The sequence below is a fragment of the Tauraco erythrolophus genome, chromosome 9 (assembly GCF_009769465.1).
Source record: "Tauraco erythrolophus isolate bTauEry1 chromosome 9, bTauEry1.pri, whole genome shotgun sequence".
Taxonomy (NCBI): Eukaryota; Metazoa; Chordata; class Aves; order Musophagiformes; family Musophagidae; genus Tauraco; species Tauraco erythrolophus.
The window spans coordinates 15,904,454-15,919,446 of NC_141473.1; the positions used below are offsets into that span (position 1 = coordinate 15,904,454).

At 40.5% G+C, this 14,993-nt stretch overlaps 1 protein-coding gene across 6 annotated transcripts in view; it reads right to left on the reverse strand.

Moving 5' to 3' along the window:
- The window catches only part of ARMH3 (armadillo like helical domain containing 3), a 125,320-nt gene that overhangs the window by 47,552 nt on the left and 62,775 nt on the right, over positions 1-14,993 (reverse strand). The gene's annotated exons all lie outside the window — the stretch shown is intronic.

Consider the following 14,993-nt stretch of genomic DNA (forward strand, 5'->3'; position numbering starts at 1 on the left):
GAGTTTGTCTTTCTTTTTAGCAACTAGAAGAGCTCTGTGTCTGGGATTCGCTAGAAGAACGTTGATAGTGCACTGATGTTTATGGTTGGCACTGAGACATCAAGGACTCTTCAGCTTGCCGTGTTCTTGCCAGTGTCCAGGAGCACAACAGGCTGGGCAGCAGCATAGTCAGGACAAAGGGTCCACAACTCCCCTTATGATTTGAACTTAGACTTAGGATTGAGGGCTAAACTGGCCAACAGAGTATTCCGTATCATGCAATGTCATGTCCAATACAGCGATGAGGGTTGTCTGGAAAGAAGGACTTTTGCTTTTCCAGAGGCTCTCGCTCTTAGACTCTTGGAGTACTATCCCGCTCTCGTTCTCTTTTCAGGCCTCTCAATCATCTGGGATTGCAGTGTTGGGACTTGTCTGTTTTGGGATTGTTTACTGGGACAGGACAGACGTTTGTCACTGGGTGGTGAGCAATTATACTGTCCATCACTTGTTTGGAAGGGTGTACACTTCGCTGGATCAAAAATTGGCTGGACAGCCAGGCCCAGAGAGTGGTGGTGAATGGAGTTCAATCTAGCTGGCAGCCAGTCACCAGTGGTGTTCCACAGGGCTCACTGTTGGGGCCTGTTCTCTTTAACATCTTTATCAATGATCTGGATGAGGGGATCGAGTGCACCCTCAGCCAGTTTGCAGATGACACTAAATTGGGAGGTAGTGTTGATCTGCCTGAGGATCGGGAGGCTCTACAGAAGGACCTGGACAGACTGGATTGATGGGCTGAGGCTAACTGTATGAAATTCAACAAGATCAAGTGCCAGGTCCTGCACTTAGGCCACAACAACCCCCTGAAGCGTTACAGGCTTGGGGAAGTGTGGCTGGAAAGCTGCAGAGCAGAGAAGGACCTGGGGGTGCTGGTCGACAGCCGACTGAACATGAGCCAGCAGTGTGCCCAAGCAGTCAAGAAAGCCAATGGAATCCTGGCATATATCAAAAAGTGTGGCCAGCAGGAGCAGGGAAGTGATTGTCCCCCTGTACTCAGCACTGGTGAGGCCACACCTGGAGTATTGTGTCCAGTTTTGGGCCCCTCACTTCAAGAAGGACGTTGAGGTGCTGGAGTAGGTTCAGAGAAGGGCAACAAAACTAGTGAAGGGTTTAGAGAATTTGTCCTATGAAGAGCGGCTGAGGGAGCTGAGACTGTTTAGTCTGGAGAAGAGGAGGCTCAGGGGGGACCTTATCGCTCTCTACAATTACCTGAAAGGAAGTTGTAGGGAGATGGGGGTCGATCTCTTCTCCCATGTTATGAATGACAGGACAAGAGGGAATGGCCTCAAGTTGCCTCAATTTAGGTTAGATACCAGGAAAAATTTCTTCACAGAGAGGGTTGTGAAGTATTGGAACAGGCTGCCCAGGGAGGTGGTGGAGTGCCCATCCCTCGAGGTGTTTAAAACCTGCGTAGATTTGGTGTTGAGCAATATGGTTTAGGGACCCTAACAGTGCAGGGTGAATGGTTGGACTCGATCTTGAAGGTCTCTTCCAACCAGACGATTCTATGATTCTATATTATTATCATTATACATATAAATATTCATATATTATTCTTAAATTGTTCTTATCTCAACCCATGAGTCTTCTTCCCTTTTCCCCTTTAATTCTCTTCTTCATTCCCCAGGAGTGGGGAAGGGTGAGCGAGCAGCTGTGTGGCATTTAGTTGTGGCCGGCTAAACCACGACACAAACAACAGGCTACTGAACTCATGAAGATATTTCTTCCCAACGGTTACATTTGAATCAAGGCTAGCAAGAAAGAAAAAGACAAAAATCCTGTTAGTCTTAATTAAAATCATGCCTTGCTCAGCTGGCACAGGTTTTACTTTTGTGAGATTTATGAGTTCATGATCCTGACAGCTCTCCATGAGTTCTTTCTGGAGAAAAAAGGAACATTGAAGGTAATGACTGAAATTCTAAAGTAAAACCATGAGGGAAGAAAAATCTTCTGTGCTTAATCATTCTACTCTTCACCAGTGCTCCAGAAAATTACACACTTCTCTGCCACTCCCAGAAAAGAGCAAAAGGCTCCTAGACAGGAGGTGGTCTTCCTTAGACATCCCTCTTCTAAATTACCAAGGACAACATTTCCTGCGCACACACATGCAGCAGCAGAAAGCCACCCTTGGTGGCTTTACCCTTGGTAAAGGCTTTGAAGCAAAAAACTGATTCCTGAGAAGCTGCTGACAGACACATTTATGTAAACATTAAAAATTGCCATACTGAGTGAGGTAACAAAAGCCAGCTCAGAGTCCCAACTTGGAAAGTGTCTAGAAATGGCAGCTCAGGTAATGACATAAAAGCAGACAAGAATAAAATGATACTGCCCCAGAAAACACTCTTACTGATCATACAGATATCACCTCTGCCTCACATATCTTGAGCTGCATGTGGCTAGAAATAACCCATGATGGAATTTTCTTCAACTAATTTGTATCATCACCGCTTTAAATTCATATAACCTTTTAGGTATTCCACAGCTTAAATAAGTTTTGCACAAAACAGTATCTGATTTCAGCTCATCTAAGCTTCTGATGCTCTTCTTGTAGCTCCCCTTCATCTTCTCTATGACATTTACTATTTTTCACAAACTCTTGTATATTCTCTGCCATCTCTCTTCCAGCCTGAAGACTTGTCATGTATATAAATGTTCTTCACAATACATCTGGTTCCATACCTTCAGTCACTTTTGCTGCTCCTTTCTGAAACTTTCCTAGTTCTGCTACACCTTTTTGAATTCTCTAAGCTCTGGATACACAACAAATGAAAGACTAGGTTAATTAATAGAAACACTTGTCTTGCCTTTGGGAATCAACCCCAATAGAAGATAATACACTGTTTACTGAGGGAGAGGGGTTAAGTTGAGGAACAAATTAAAGAAAAGATATTATAGCTAGGTAAGAGAGAAACGCCACTTTAGACCCAGAGACATGAATGATTTTAAACACAACTAACAGTTTAGTCAGTACATATTAAATATTTCCTCTAGAGTGGTATAACAACATCAACAGTAAAAAAAGAAAGAAAATAAAGAAAACCAACAACTTTACAATAGAACCACTGTAATGCTGCTGTGTGAACATAAGGTTATATGCATAGTTTTGTACATGCATGTGGGGGGTAGTTGCACATGTAGTCAGGACTCCAACTGATGAAAGGAGAACAAACTAATATCCTAAAGGCTGATGCAAGTTTCATAATGAGAATTTAAAATAGGTTTTTCTCAAATTTTCCTTAAACTCTTTACTGTTGACCCCCTTCGATAATTTTAGGCTGTTACCACAATTCTGGCACTGTTCAGCTTCTTGTGTTTTCATTTTGTAGGTTTTCAGAAAAAAAGAGTATTGAGTATGGTCAGCAAGTACAGAGGTGTCCTCCAAGAACCAGGAAAACACTCACGGTTCTTCTCTCCAAATCTGCCCTGAAACTTCATCAGCATAAAGAATATTGAACTGCTATAGCGCTGATTTTTCAGGTGAGACAAAAAGCAAACATCCTGCCCACTTGGTAAGCTTTACATTTTTCAACAGAAGCAGAAAGCTGAGCTTCAATACCCAGATAAATTCCTGTTTGGGTGGCAACTCTGGAAATTTGCCTCCACAGTTTCAGTTCAGACATTCCTCGCCCTAGACTGTCTCATGGTGAACCTGTGCAAGGTTAGTACCATTCCTGTGTTTCAGCAGGAAAACAAAGAAAACATAGGAAAAAAAAATCTCAAAATGTATCCTCTACAGTGTGTGATACTTCTATAAAGGAAACTCAGAATATTTCTGGGAAAAGGGCAACAAAATTATAAAACGGTGGTCAAAAGAAAAATATAGACATCTTTCCTGAGGCTAGGAGAAAGCATGCTGTGCTAAACAATTGAAATTGAAGAAGAAAATACCATTGTAATTAACATACAAAGAACCAGCATGGCCTAGCTAATCTCATCATGAAGAGATGGAGTAACGTAGCATGCGTTTTATGGAGCAATTTAATCTGGCAAGCAATTAATCGTAAGAGCACTAAGTCAAACGAATAGATTTCCCTTTAAGGAGATCACATTCATCATCTGTAATGTATTCTAAACTGCAATTTGTTAGCCAGCCCCTGAATTTTACAGAAGTCATTTACTGTCTTCCTTTAGTGGAGAAGTGATCCCTGACTGGCAGGAGGGAGTGGCATCAGTCTTTTTGAACCAGCTAGACTATTAATACTAATAGGTTCTGAATCATTGATGCAGGAAGCAAATAACTTACAAAAAGAAGCTACGAGTTTTTACAAGCCTCATACTTTGGTAAATACCATTTGAATCATGTCCTAAGCCACTGACCAACCTGATCTGACTCATCTCTGTAACGCCCTGGAGCTGATAACATTAGTGACAAGGATGGGGGGAATTAAAATTAAAAAAAAAAATAAGTTTTTAAAATCAACTCTTGCTCACTGAGAACCTCAGCAGGCATCTCTTACCTAGGCTCCTCTTGGTGCAAGTCTGGGATTCTGGCTCTCCCCAGCCTCTCACATTCTCAGCTACAAGATAATCCTCTCCTGTCTAGTTTTAAATGGCATTAGATCCGTTTAGATTGCATCATTCTAACTGATCACAAACCTGCCCCAGACCCTCAGTGTTTTTAGTGTTAGAAATCCTTTCACTTCCAAATTTTATTTATTCAGATACTCGCTGTCCATTTGTTCACATTACAAATTGCCCTTAGCTTCAGAAGCTGTTCTACATCACTTCTGTTTTCCACTACATTGGTAACGATTCGTTTTCACTTTGCTACACTGAGCAAAGCATGCACCAAGAATTCTTTGGAAGGAAATCATGATTCCTGTTGCTTGTGTCTGTACCTGTCCCCATCCAAGTTTGTGTTTTTTTCTAGAAGATGCACTTGAAGGCCTCCTCTCCTCCTAGGAAAGGCTTTCTGTTGAGTATTTTCCTATCTTACTGCGTAGAGAGCGTTATTGTTCTTCTGCTTGAGTGCACAGATTATGAAGATTAGCAGGCTGAAAGCAATCAAAGCTCACATCCTGTACATGTCCTTGGGCCCAAACTGATTCCCCTCCAAACACAGCAAATGCTTTAAAAAGTAAAAAAAACTGTTATCAGACAGAAAAAACAGCCCTAAGAACCATTCAATGCATTTAAGTCTTAACAGGGACCACTAAACTTTACCAAAAGATTATGCGGCAACATTTCACTTCATCTAGAAACCACACACAATTCACTCAAGTGAGGCTATGGACCATGTGTGAAAAAGCTTGCTAGAGACATACAGCTTCTGCCAGTGCCTTTCTGCCCCACTGTTATTCTGAATCAATTCAAAAGACAGATTTCTTCAGAGCAATGACAAGATGAGACCTACGCCTGGCTGCTCTCAGTCCTCTTCCATCCTGATCATTTCCCTTATCTCCACTCACATTGAAGGCATGAATATAAAGTAGCCCTGTGCCAAATCAAAGTCAAATAAATAGTCCTGGAGATAAAGTGCAATGAAAAAAAAAAAAATCCATGAGCTGTGTTCCAGATCAAGTTCAGTTAATATTATCTCATTCCAAAAGCAGTTTAAACAAAACTCATATTAAACTGATCAAGAGAAAATACTGCTTTATTGCACTGACAAAAAAGCATGGGAAAAGATTTATAAAAGCAAAATTAATCAAAATATAGATTTTTGGTACTCCAGAGGAAAAAAAGGAAAAACACCACACAGCAAAAGATAGCTACACTTGAGAAAAACTCCTGATGGCTAAGCCTTTAAACTCCTCCGACCTAAACCTAAGCGCACAGGATTGTTTCCGGATGCCTTCCTGCTATATAACATCATACTTATAATTAGACTGATACCACATTAAAATGACAGCAAGTGCAGGCACAATTCATTTAACAATTAATCTACCCTAGCTATCATTTTCACTTGTCATTAACTGCCTCTTAAATGCCCTCAATTTCATATAACCATAGACTCTTCCTTTAAACATACACACGGGGGAATATGCCATTATAGGCATTATTCAAAGAAGTGCTTTCTGTCCCCATCATCAACCACAGCATTTATCTTACTGAGAATAGTTTCTTCTCACAAATGACTGAGTTGCATAGTTGGATCTCATCAGCAGGATCTAATTTACTGGTAAGCTCACAGACAGCAGACAGTACTGGGCATCTGCAGCAACACATACTGTGAGTCCTCTAGTTTTTACTCTTTACTGATCTTTCGGAGAAAGAAAATAGATGCTGAGCACCATGAGTTCCCACCAATTTAAATAAATGCTCTACTCAGCATCTTTAGCAGTTAGACCCAGCGTTAATATATAGCACAGTGCACTCAAAGAAAAGCTTTCTTGCTTCTTTTACCATTTGACCATGCAGTGAAGAAACTACTCTCTAAAATAGAAATAGAAATAGAAGAAAAATAGGTGCTATCCAGTGAGAACTGCATAGTCTGCTCCTTCAACAAGGCTCAAGATGTCACACATGGGCTACCTCAAAGCAGCCACAACTTTCAAATGCTAATGAACAAGAGAATCAAGAACAACATATGGCAGATCTATTTGCTTCATGAGTTTAGAAGGGAATATCTGCCTCAGACAAGTTCATCTCAAATGTCCATAAAAAGTTCATGTCAAGCTCCGATTCCAAAGCAGTGCTGTAAAATTATAAGGAGGACACTAAATAACTACAAAAAAGTGTAAGCAAAAGCAATTGGCGTTTGTTCATGTACACTACCCTGCCTAAGAGGTTCCCTGTTAAGCCTTTCCAGACATCCCATGAAGAACATTATACAAAGTATATCATGTTCACACCCCTCTGTCAGCAGCAAGAGCTTTACATTAATTAATGCAACACAATCTTCTGGACGAAGGATCCAGTTTAAAATTCCTCATCCAAAGTGTTTCTTTAGAATAAAAGGCATTTATCTTGCTCTCCAAAGCACTTACCAGCTACATTTTCTACAGTGTATAGAAGCATTTTTTCACAGTACCCAAAGACATAATTGAAATTCAGTGTTCAAAGTTTGAAATCATCCTTCCCTTGGCCACAAAGGTTGCATTACTTCCCATCCCACAGACTCAAAAAACTTTCCATAATCCAACTAATGAGAAGAAAAACATCACTGTAATTAACGCACAAAGTGATGACCTAATTAATCACCAAAGCAGCAACATGAAAAAGCTTTTGGGCTTTCAAAGTCTTCTAGCAATGTCAGGCAAAAGGATTGCTAGGGAGCTTTTAAGGTCATTCCACTTTCAGCCACCCTCAAAATCAGACACATTTGAAACCATGCTTCTATACCCTATCAAACAGGACTCCACTGCAGCCAGATGCCTTCAACGTGTCAGCAACCTCCTACTCAAGACTCCCTGCTGAGTAGCATTCAAGTTCTCACCTTTTGGGCTCCTAGCAGTATTGTCTCAAGCCCAGTACCCAAACCGAAGCTTTAGGCAACTGTTATGTTGATATTTCTCTTAACAGCAATAACAGTTCGCAAAAACCACCCTGCACTGTATCAGCACAACAGAACGTGTGCTTAGATCCTGGCAAAGAGTCACATCAGTGACCACTGACGACAGTGGGGACAAACTCTTTGCAGCATATTAGCTTAAAACTGGTGTAACAGGCCAATGGTGCTAAGAGAGACTGTCTGTTGCCCCTAACGCAGAGCTGCTTGTATGCACACCTGCTACAGGGGTGACACAACCACTCACATATCTGCGTGCAATGAAGGCTTGAGCACTGACCCAGGTTAAAACACATTGGTTTGTTCTTTTTTTTCCTGTCTAGAGAGTTTTATCCTGGGTCAAGTCCCCAGTCTCCTCCTTCACATCAGCTGCTCCCCTCAGAAGAGACAGCAGGAACGAATGGCAGGTGAATCCTCTTGCTCAGCAACACTGTCAGTTTAGACCTGTACCAAGCAATCACTGGAGCATAGGCTGAGGAAGCACACTGGGGCAGTTTTGCCAGAGTAACATCCTTCAACTAAACCCTTAGCAGCACGAGATACCAGAATCCGATACCTGTCACAGATGAATTCTTCATGAGATTGCTGTTACCTTAATCTGGTTGGCTTTGAGAGCTGAGAAACAGCCAAGCACATGGGCATTTCTGACTGCTGAACCTTTACAGTTAGCATCCCTTGAGACAGGCAACAGAAATCCGGCCTCAAAGCTAAGGGAGAAATTGCTACCTCAGAAGCATTACACCATCATTTTCTGAATTATCTTTCTAGATGTAAGTTAGAAAAATATTTTAAAAAATAAGAAAGGTAATAATAGAAGGTTGCATTCTACGATTCCCAAACAGTAGTTTTCTTCCAAATATCCTGGCATTTCAGCCAATTTAATTCAGACCACCTGAACCTCTAATGTCTCTTATGGTCTCTAACTGAATACACAGATATTAGAGTCCAAAATATTTTCACATTTTAGAAAGGAGAAAAAAAAAAAAAATCACAACTCACTCAAGCTCCCTTTTTTCCTCTCCAGGCAGCATTTTACTTTTACCTTAGTCTTGGCCATACCAACTGGTATTTACTGATGGTTGTGAAGCTAGCCCCTGTGCTGGTAGGGTGAGACAATCTACTCCGTCTTCAGTGGGAAGAGCTCCTAAAAACTAAGTGTTTTAACTCTGAAAACTAGGATCGTGTTTCTTTTAATGAACAAAGTGTTACGAACAACATGCCGTCCTCTCAGTTCCCTGGGAACTGAGCTCCAGTTTCTGCTGCAATCTTCAAACAGACTGCAGTTCTGCAGTGATGCTAACAATGTATTATCCTTGCTTTCAGTTCAAGATAAGGTAGGTAATTCATTACCTTAATGAGCAGATGTACTTAATGAGCAGGTACTTTGTCAATTTAGTCCTAAAGGAAGAATTAAGAGAATAGAGCATTCGCATTTCTAGAGCAAAACCATATTTTAGGCCCCCCACTAGCATAAGATAATAAGAATTACATGTTATACATGTTACTGGATTTTGAAAAGCTTTTTTTTTTTTGAAGTACACATCCCACAGCCCAGACTTTCAGAGGGAACAATAATTCTAGCTGCTGCTGTGAGCAACAGATTTCTTTTAAACAGAAAGAGCAAAACAGCATTATACTACACCATTTTTGAAGGGATAAAGGTGTTATTTAAGCTCGCAATGATTTTTACATTGTTTGGGTTATGAAGAAAGCCACTTGGCGTTCTCTCTCCATTAAAGCAAATCTTGAAAGCTATGTTTGAGACCAGTGGAGATCGGAGTCCCTTATATTTACCCAAAGAATAAGAACAGCATGGGCAAAGTTTCACCAAGCTATAAACAGCTGGTTCAAACTGTGCTTCAATCATGTTCCAGTGGGGCCAGTTCTTGGGGCCAAGAGAACCTGGTTGCGGAGGCTATTCATGTCTTGCTTCCTAGCTGCATTAGAGCTACCAACAAAGATGTCAACTGTAAGGTTGAAATCTATCAATTAGGAGTTGAACTCAAGCCAGCCACAGTATCAGGGAAATAATTAAGACTGTTCTCATAAACAGCATGAAACAATACAACCATTCAAAGCGAGAAGCCAGCAGACCTTTTTAGATTTTGCGTTGCCACAAAAACTCTGAGATCTTTACAAGACTGCATCCTAGTTTTGCAGCACATGTGTTAACATATTACTGAGCTCATATGTAACTTGCCTGTGCCCAGCATGGGGATTCAAGACCTGCAAACAAGTCAAGAAAGATAACTTCTGACCAATAAATATTACGTCCACCTCTGAAAGAAACCAAAACCACTCCCAACACTAACATATATGCACCACTATGTTTATGCAGAGAAAGGTATTTGGGGCAAGCTAAACAAGAACGAACTTCTTGCCTGGTCCCACACTTCTTCAGACCAACCAGTGCTAAGTCACTCACATAAATCAAACAGGAGACCACAATTGCACTGAGAAGTCTCTCTCACTTTTCTCCTCTACTGACTCTTATCCCACAGCTCCAGACTCTGAATTCACTAGCACAAAAGCAGAAACTATGTGCCAAGCATTAGATTTCCAAAGCTGAATACACAGCTTTCAAGAAAAATTTGCTAGTAGCTTAACTAACTCCATTGTATAATTCCACAGTCTGCACCCATGAATCCAGTAAATGAGATCTGCAGACATGAATTCCTCTATTCACATGACAGTTGCATTTGATAGAGTAGAAGAAATCTGGGTTGCAATACTTCAGTGATGGATGTAAAATTTCTCAGCAAACTTTGCTAAGAAGCCTACAGATCCTGGCTAACCTTCCAAAACGTTCACATCTCAAGCAAGAAATGTTTCCAACAAAATGGTCAGGAAGACAAAGCTTCACAAGTGGGTAAAATCTGCCGTGAGATGTTCTCCTTACAAAAATCACATGAATTAAGACACTTGCTGAACTTAGGAAGAGACTTCCAAACAGCAGCTGTGCTGCAGAAGAGTTTCCCTTCTGCCCAGCAAACATTCCTTCCATGAAGATGCCTCACCTCTATGGCAATCCTTACAGGGCAGCTGAAATATAGAACTGGATCCTTCTGCAAGTTCCCTCTTAAAAGGCCAACTTACTGACTTCATGATGTGAGGAAAGGAGATGAAAGTGGCCAATACAATTTCAGACACTGGAAAGAAGCTAAGCAAGCCAGTTAATCAAGGCTGTCATCCTGGGAATAAATAACTTCTACTTCAAGTTAATTCCTATCCCAATCCAAAAAGCATTGCTTACTATGAGGATAAAATTTTACAGAGAACACGATCCCTGTAGCATGGCTTTCAAGTGCATTGAAGAAAGCAAGGCATCGTACGGCATCTCAGAGGCACTTCTTTGCCATACAAACAGCTTTGTTCAAAATCAGCACCAGCTCTAGAAACCTTAAGTCACCACAAAAAAAGAAAAATCCAAATAAATTAATCCTCCCAAAAAGCCACTGAAAAAAAGAAAGTTCATTAAAGAGAAAACAGGCGTGACATTGTCAGAGTCCATTTCAGTCACTGCTGCCTGGGAAGGGAAGTTACTGGCAGAAGGAAGGAAGGTGACCTGGGATGCACCTGACTTGCTGAACCACGCTGCTGTGTTAGTGGAACTGGTCCATACAACGCCACTCAACCAACAGATTCGCTCGCTGGATTTGGGCCAGTGGCAGAGACAACATTTAATTAAGCCGCTGCATGAATGAGAAAGAATGAAAGAAAATTATAGCAGAATGAAATTGGCTACAGCTCTCTAAGAGAAGCACACCAAGATGAATCAGCTAGTAAATAAAGAGTAATAACTGAAAACTAACACCACTGTCTCAAGAAGAAATCAGATCATGTAAAAGAAATGAAATGCTGAAGTTACATGACTAGAGAAAAACCCTAAACATTAATAAAAGCATTGGAAGCATGGGTAGAGTGTCATAAGATGAAACAATGCACCCTGAGATAGAAGTGCTTCTTTCTTTCTTTTTTATTCTTAAGATGTTGCTGGCCACAATAGCCTGGAAGTGAGGTCTTTCCCTTTCATTCCACTTGCCTCCTCTTTTCAGGTGCCAGCTAATGCCAGAATCTGCTCACATCAAAATCTGTTGCTCCTAGCAAATGAACTTTCTCTACCAGAATACTGCAAGGTCAAGTGAAAAATAGGTGGTAGCAGACGAACTTTGAGCAACCAAGCTCCGCTGTAACTACTGTGGTATTCAGGAACTGTTCTGCTGTGCCAGAGTCCCTACATAAGAAGAAAAGCATGCAACAAAAAATATGTGAAATGACAGGAAGGGTTTACTAACTTTGCTCCTTCAGCAAGGAGTGAAGTGATTATAGGTCACTAGAAAAGATCTACAATGAAGCCAGAATCCTCATCTAGAATCTACTTTCAGTTTTCCAGCATCATAATTTTTGCAGGCTACCACCTGAAAACTATGATGAACTAATTCTTCAAACAGCTTACGTGCATAAATCTTGGAAGTTTTCTTACAGTGTTTTAGTAACAATTTGATCTCTAATCTTGGCAAAATGTTAGGATTTTAAAGTACCAATAAAATACATTTATGAGTTTCTCTGTGTTCTGTTGCTTTTTTATTAAAAAATAATTGTTGACTGTCTTGTACTAGCCTGTGATCTGAACTCAGTCAGACCGATTAGCAGTGACAGCATGTCAGAGGTCATTACCATTAAACACACTTCAGTGAACAATTTAATGGAGTCATTATTCCACCCACAGTGGCCCTCACAAGCAGGTTTCAGAATCACAGGGAACTAACTCCAGCTCACTCTGGGCTAACCTGCGTGCCTGCGCACCCTCTACTGCTCAGCGCTGGCCAGCCCGAGCCGAGCAATTCCACATGGTCCATCTGTCCCACCGTACGTATGCACCCACGGCAACACTGCTGCTGGAAGGAGTAACTGCTGAGCATCCTTAGCCAACACTCGTGGTTCATCTCAGAGAAGTTTTAAACAACCAAGTGTCTTGTTTTTTTCAGCTTGGAAGTTAGAGCTTTAGATTAGCCCGTTGTCAAGGGCAAGATGTTTGTGTGTGCATTCTATATATAAAAATATATATAAGTGTATGCATGTGTGTTAATATGTATGTATATGCATACTTATATATATACAGACATCTATACATAGATATATGGATTCACACATTCATATATGTGCATATACTTGTAATGTACACAGATATCCATATTTTTTATATATATGCACATTTATTTTCATAAATAGGCTTTAAATTTTCCCTCCCTTTTTCATTCTCTTACTCATATTGGCAGGAGTATGTGTGTGTGTCCATTATCTGTACAGAGAGGGAGAAAGAAGGAAGAAAAGTGTGTGTATATATATAAATATTTTTTACACAGTCTCAGCTGACTGTAATCCATAGGCCTCCACTCCATACAGAAGCACTTATCTATCAGCAGGTCCCCTTTCATATATCCTGCATAAATGCTACAGCCATCCATTACAACATGACTAGGTTAGCAGCATTTAGCTCTTCCCTCCCCATGAACAGATGCCAAATTCCTTGCAGTAAAGCGGAACAATGCTGAAGGTACTATGGTGACTGCTTGCAGCCACGCACTTTCTGACAAACACTGGAACAGAGCCGTCACCTCCTCTGTCAAGGTTTTCACTAAGTGCAGTTCTATGGAGTGCTGGTAATTTAACATGAGCTATAGCTTCAGAACAGGGATGCCAGGTATCCTGTGACAAAGCAGCACAGCCCAATTTGGCCTTCTTTCACCTAAACAAAATTGTAAATGAGAATGCTTCAGAGTGCTCCTGCCCAGACTGGCAGCAAGCATAACCATTTTCACATCCATGTGATGCTTTAAGCACTCCTCCTAAATTCCCAATCTCTCCTTTACTACCCCAAAAGCAGTCTTGGGAGAAACAGCACCTTCTGTACAAAGAGTATCACACAGGGTGGCTCATGTTGAACAAACGTAGCTGCAAGATGGAAGAGTGAATGAAAGTGCTCAAGCAAGGACCGCAGCATGTGCTACCACAGCACATAAAACACTTTTTTAATAATAATTAAAAAAAATCCTATCACCTAGCTTAATACTACAAACTTACTCTCTGCTTGTTAAAAGTGTTTCAGTGTGAAAACCAAAATTACTTTAAAAATTATGATGGAACTGAATTTCAGACAATGGGGAAATTCAGTATATTAATCATTCAGTTAATCTACTTATTCACCTTGAAAAAATCCTGATCAGGAGAAAGTCTGTTAAAAGAACACAGGGATTCAGCTGCCACCTTCCTCACTGCGTAAGCAATCAGAAGATGCCCCTTTGAACCCTGCATTAATAAAGTTCTCATTAAATGCAAACCTGCACAATGTTGTCTTAAAGAGGCTCATTAGCTTAAAAAAAATTACTTTTCTCAAAACGCGCTTATTTCCTCATAGGTGAGAAGGTGAGTTTTCAAACCACTAACTGCTACAGCTTCTTATTTCAACCCCGTCAGTGCTGCAGCTATATCTTGCAGTCCATCATGTCTCAATTATTTATGTAAACCACAGAGACAAACCCAAATAGAAGTTATAATCACTATTATGGAATAAGACAGCAATAGAGATCACTCATTCTAGTATAGTAAGAAAGATTTCAGCCAGATAAGGCTGTTATTATTCTATCTTCTTCAAATTTTCGTTTTCTTTAGGTTGGATAGAAATTATGAATTATCTGTAAAAAGGAAAGATGTGGAGAGAACGTAGGAATAGTCTCCTTGTCTCTCAATACTCAAAAAGAACATTCATGACTGCTCTTTTCACTGGAGTAAGGACTAGAAAAATCAGATAATCAGCAACAACAAAACTCAATCAGACTGCCTAGTGGAAAATAGGATCCATCTAAAAAGTACAGTTAATGCCATAATAAGATACACAAAGTGGGACGTCTCTCTGCGGCTGTTAACAAGAACGTGCCAAAGATTCTCCAGGTATTACTCATCCTGACTCTGTATTAAAGCAGTTAACCAGGTGACCTCGCCAATCCAGCACTGTGGGGTACAAGCAGGACCCCAAGTCACTCCTGTAACACAAATGCATTGCAGGCTTGAAAAGTTGTAAATAACTCACCACTGCTCTCCTGGCAGAAATATCCATGAGATTGTACACTAGGATTTAAGGCACTTCTTAAAGTCCACCACATGCATGCACACACAGATGTTTTTACATTTGTAATCTTTCCCACCAAAAGCCTTAGGATAAGGAAATGAAAATATTTATTTATTTATTCATTTATTCTTAAATAGCTGTTGTAATGAGATGAAGATATAAACCAACGCATGACTTTGCACTGCACTGTCACAGCAAAAAGTAGGTAATCATCGCTCATGGGATGAAAGGGAAAAACTTTCCAGAATGATGGAACGAGCTGAGGGAAAAACCTAACGTGAGGTGGATTTCTCTAAACTCATCCCTTTCATGGCAAAGGCATCCAAATAACAAACAGTATGCTAAGACCACTCTAAGAGGAACCAAAGGGGCATAAAC